Raw genomic sequence first — 5624 nt, 5'->3', positions numbered from 1 at the left:
CCCTCTGCAAGGCATGGTGTTTGTCTCTAGGTGGCACCAAAATAATGCAGTGAGAGCTGTAAATGCTCTGCGGCTGGAGATTTTTTTTTTTTTTAAGTTATTTTCTGGTTAGTGCCACTAAAAATCAAGCTATTAAGTAAAACAAGGATGACGATAATTTTCACTGCAAACTCAAATACTAATGCATCTTTACTCTCTGTCCTCTTCTTTTATCCTCCCTTGATTCTAATGGAGAGAAGGTCTAGTCCACATGGGCTGGATATTGATTTGGAGCTTGATTCTGCCAATGATAGCAATAAAATCAAATTAAAAATAAAAGAAGTCCTAAGAATTAATAACAGTTGTGGAAACCACTGCAAGGGGCCAAACTAGGTGATTAGGAACAAGTCACGTAATAAACTTTCTGTCTTTTCTACTCATTAGGTCATTAAACTGGGAGAATGGGAAATGTGAAAGGCTAGGTTTCAACAAAGTGATGATTCATTTCATGATATTCCCAGGGACAAAATTAAGAGACACATTTGGATTCAAACTCACTACTTATGGTTGAACACGCTGCTGATGAACGGATTAATGTCAATCTGGAAGGGAGAGCGCCTTCAGTCTGGAAGGGAGAGCGTCTTCGCTGGCACAAAGAGGGGCTACGTTCTCAGGCCTGATCTATTCAGCTGGTGGTAAACACCAGGGAAGAGAGCTTAAACACTAGGTGCCTACTGTGTGTACGTCACCGAGTCTTTTTTTCTTTCTTTTTATTCAGATTAATATGAGGGTACAAATGATTAGGTCATATTGTTTGTGTTTCTAAGGTAAAGTTCAAGTTGTAGTTGAGCCCTTGAGCCCTTCATCCAGGACACGTGCTGTGCACTACCTCCCGATGTGCACGTCGGGTGAGAGTTTACCAGCCCCCTTCCCTCCTCTCCTGGCCCCTTTCCTTCCTCCTCCCGGGCTCCCTACTTGAATGTACTTGTGTTTTTCTCTCTTATGGGCATGTAGTTGTTTTTCTGTTGGTTTCATATTAGTATTTTAAGTACAATTGGATACTTGCTTTTCCATTTTCGTGATACTTTACTAAGAACAATGTGTTTCAATTCCATCCAGGTAAATACAAAAGATGTGAAGTCACCATCTGTTTCTGGCTAAATAGTATTCCATGGTATTGTCACAGACTTTTCACAGCTCTTTTATGTTTTTCAGTCCAAAACTTTCTAGAACTGGTGCAGGACACATTAAACCTGATCAGACACCTTTTGACTCTTATACAATGTTTCAGGTGGGGGAAGCAACTTAACCTGGAGTTGTAAGGTTGCAGCACCAGTTTCACCCACAGCATTGATGGAGAAGCATGATGTGACAGCAATGCTGTCAGGTGTCACTTGAATCCATGTCTCATAACATAATCACAAGGGCACTTGCACTAAATTTTGTGGGTATAGTAACCAAAACAAAATAGAGTTCAATGAAAAAAACAATACAACTCTCAGCACCATCATAAGAAGCTGTAAGGTTTCAGACTGTAAGAGTTAAAAGCTTCTGTTTGTTTTGTGGTTTGGTAATGAAATTTTGACACTGGTCAGCGTAGGGAACTTTCTAATTCTGCTCAGGAACCTTTATATTATAGAACAGCGGTTCTCAACCTGTGGGTCGCGACCTCTTTGTAACAGTGAAAATACATGGCGCATTAGGAAGATTGAGAACCACTGTTAGAAGAAAGGAAGGGCCTCAAAAGAAGCAAGGTAATGATACTAGAAGGGTGATGTCTCCGTTGTCATCGCCATGTAACAAATTACCCTAACACCTCCTGGCTTAAAGCAGCAATATTTCTATTTTCCCACAAATCTGCTCTGTGGGCTGGGCTTGATGGAGACAATGTTTTTGCTCCATTTGGTGTCATCTGGGACACTGCAAAGGCTGGAGACTGGAATCATTTCTCCTCACATGTCTGGCAGCTGCTTGTGGGAGGACTCAAGCAACTGGCATGGAACTAGGAGTGCTCCTTGGGAATCTTGGTCTCTATGTGGTCTTCACAGCATGGTGGCTGCTGTAGAGCTTGACTTCCTACATGTGGGCTCAGGGCTTCCAAGACACATGTCCCAAAGGGAAGTGGGAAAATGTGGGAGCCTGATTTCTTTCTGTGACCTAGCATCCTAGGTCCTGCCTGCAGTGTCCCTTCCTTCACATTTCTACTCATGGAGGCACCCACAAAGGTTCACCCATATTCCAGGGAAGGGGGATTTTACTCCATCTTTGGACAAAAGAATCTCCAAGTTTCTGAAGGATTCTGTAGATTGACAAATACTGACATGGTCATTTCTAGAAAATGTGATTTGCCCCAAGTGATCACACCAGAAAACTGTACAAGCAGCATCTGAGACTGTGGACTATCAGAACAGTGACAGAGGAGCCACATGCTCAAAGGACGTGAAAAAGGCCGTGGGAGTTCAGGAAGAATGAAGTGACTATCTGCAAGTCCATAAGTACCAAATTCCATTCCTGCCATCAAGGAGGAAAAGGATTCTTGCAGCTGGAGTTAGCTGGATAAGACCTGAACAAATGTCACACCATTCTGGCCCCTAAGTTTATACCATTCTCTGCCAGGGGCCTGGGAACTGTGAGTTCCACATCGGTGATCTTCATGAGAATGTGAGAGATGTTGATCAAAGCTGTGGACACTCACAACTGAGAGGGCTGTCAAATGACACGTCTGGTTCCTCCCTCCAGCTGCTGACACCTCTCAGGTCTCAATTCCAGGAGAAGAGGATAACTGCTATAAACTAAACAGTACAAGAAAAGTCTCTTAAAATCAATTTGTATCTTCTACACTGCACGGAACTCAACACAATGTACAATCACTAAATTTATTTCTACTGACTGCCAGACACAGGGCAAGGTGCTGGGTATATAAGAAAGATTTTAACATCACACACACACACACACACACACACACACACGCATGCACATACCCTACAACAAAAAATTAATTAGCCAGCACCTAAGATTGGCAAAGCCCTAATCAATGGTTAGTAAAATATTTTAAATGTTTTAGTTAAACACGGAAAGCTGAGTTAGTTTACTATGGAAGAAGAACTTACAGTTAAATTATGACAGAAAAACATCCGTCAATAGTTTATCCAAGAAAAAAACGAGGCCATGTCTTGTAGGGCCTACATCACCCATCAGAGGATCTACATCTTTTTGTAGGGAGACAAGGAGAAAGGAATTATTGCATGCATTGACCATATGATAAAAATATAAGCTTTACTGGGTTTGTCATTCATTTCACAGCTTTCCATTTATTTCAATGACTAACAATCATTAACCGCTCATATATAGTAAGAACATAGGCTACTTATGTTGTGGGTTTAGAGTTCTCTGAAAATATCATTAAAACTATTTTTTCCTGGTTTTAAGGTGGCACAATTCCCCCCATTTTTGTTCGTTTTATTTTTTAAAAATCCCTATTTGTCTGTTTTTGTTTGTTGTGTGGTTTATTCATTATGAGTCTTGAGGTAGGCATCTTCTTAAGATACATATGAAGAGTTTTTTACAAATTTAGATAATAAAATGTATTCGTTGTGTGCCATGCACAGGGGTATTTCAGAATTTCAGCCAACCCTCACTACTAACAGTTGGTGGGTCTCAGAGTCCTGGGCAGGCTCTGAACTTGCAAAGTTCAAATTGCCAGTCCTTCAGGGCGGAAAGTCCAGCTCAGGCAGAGAACATTTTTTAAAACGTTTATTTCCACGAGAGGGCGCTGTCTACTGTGGATGTCACAGGGAGCAGCGTCTGGAAACGGAGTCATTGCTGCCCAAGTTCTGGTTTCTTCAGGTGTCATTTTAGCTCCCCTTTCCGATTGGTGCCCAGGCCTGCATGCATGTCTACCCCTGCCCAGATGACTCAGGCAGGGGCTCTTTGTACTCTTGTGAGCCGGGGAAAAGCCCACGGTCTCTGGTATAGAGAGAAAGTGGGCAAAATTACACTACGGGAGAAAGAGAGAGCTCAATTGTGGAAGGCTTTCAACAGGGTGTCCAACCTTTATTCTCCTTTGCTGCAAATTGTAAGAATGAGAGTTGCCTTGGGCCACAAATAACTACACAAACACAAATGAAAATTGGCGAGCAAAATAAAAGTTTTGCACGTACTTTTCTCCGTGCTGGACACCACAGATAAGCAAAACAGTCCTCAAATAATCAGCATGCAGCCGGCGGACCACAGGTTGAACACTCACAGCTTCAATTTGGTATTTAAGAATCCAACGAGGAACCATCGTAGGTTTTTTTCAATGGGAAAAACAAGATGAAAACAATGTTCTTGATGGAATCATCAAACATTTATTAAGCAGCTACTATGTGCATGAACTTGAGGGGGCACTGGGGGACCAGGATGCCCAGAGCCCAGCCTGAACACAGGGGAACCCAACCAGTAAGCGTGGGGGTGCAGGCTTGTGCCAGCGCAGCAACCGATCCCTGAGCTCAGACCCCAGGAAGACCTTTTTCGCCCCACTTTTGCGGCACGGCTCCCATCGCTTTCCTCCTTCCCCGCTTCCTCCTCCTTCAGGCACATTCTTCTTCTTTGAAAATGTCATGGTTGCCTTCCCTCGACTTTGGCCTCAGCCACTGACAACCCAAAAAGCAGGCCGCGGCAGAAGAGCTGCAGAAAGCAGATCCTGTGCCATGGGGGCAGCAGAGAAATTGTGGCTTCCGCAAACTTGACACAGGTGCTCTGAAAGATGCCCTCCCCCCCCAACCCCCACCCGTTCCGTTTATAAATTAACCTGAATGGAAAGAATGATGTTAGAAAGGCATGAACTTTAAATCGCACTTATGTAAATATTTGATATAATGCCTTTACTAAGGAAAAAACTAAGCAATAGAGGTAAATGCAAAAAATCAAGGTCAGACGGCCACCACGCTTACGGCTCCATTTCCGGAGCAGCTCTAGCCTTCTGCACCCCCAAACAGTCTAGCCTGTAAGCTGAGAAGTGTGTGTGTGTGTGTGTGTGCGTGTGCGTGTGTGTGTGTGTGTGCGTGTGCGTGTGTGTGTGTTAGGTATTCTCCGCAGTAGAGAACTGCAGTGCAGGGGCAGAACCGAGGACTGTACACACTGGTGGATTAGAATTTCTATTCAGGGGTGGGGCTCAGGGAAACCTGCCTGGGACTGAGGGACAGAGGGCAGCTGCCATGTCACAGAGCAGCAAGCACGTGGCCTTTTATGTTCAACTGAGAAAACATCAATCATCCTTAACAAAGGAACTGCTGGTGGAAATTAGGGGGCCAAGCTCCTCCCCCATCCGCCCCAGGTCACCCTATTTGCCCCCTGCTAAGGTCCTCTGGCTGTTAATGTTCCTCTGGACTTCTCTTTGAGCTCATGAACAGAGGATACGTGCTTAACAAACTGACTTTGAATTTATATTTCTTTAAATCAGAAAGTAAATGAACCTTGAACTGTTAGTTTGGGATTTTCCACAAAGAGATAAAGCTTCCACCCCCTCTCTACCATCTCCTGACTACGTGTAGGCTCTGTTGGCTTAAGTTGTTTGTGGCAACCATTTCCTGTCCTGTCTTAAACCTGATGTTCCCAAATTTCATTTTTCTTTCCTCTTCTTTTTTTTTTCCTCTCTTTTTATT

Source organism: Otolemur garnettii, unplaced genomic scaffold, assembly GCF_000181295.1.
Source record: "Otolemur garnettii isolate 467f Iridium unplaced genomic scaffold, OtoGar3 scaffold00060, whole genome shotgun sequence".
Lineage (NCBI taxonomy): Eukaryota > Metazoa > Chordata > Mammalia > Primates > Galagidae > Otolemur > Otolemur garnettii.
The sequence above is the reverse complement of the archived record's forward strand: the minus strand, read 5'-3'. Positions refer to the sequence as shown.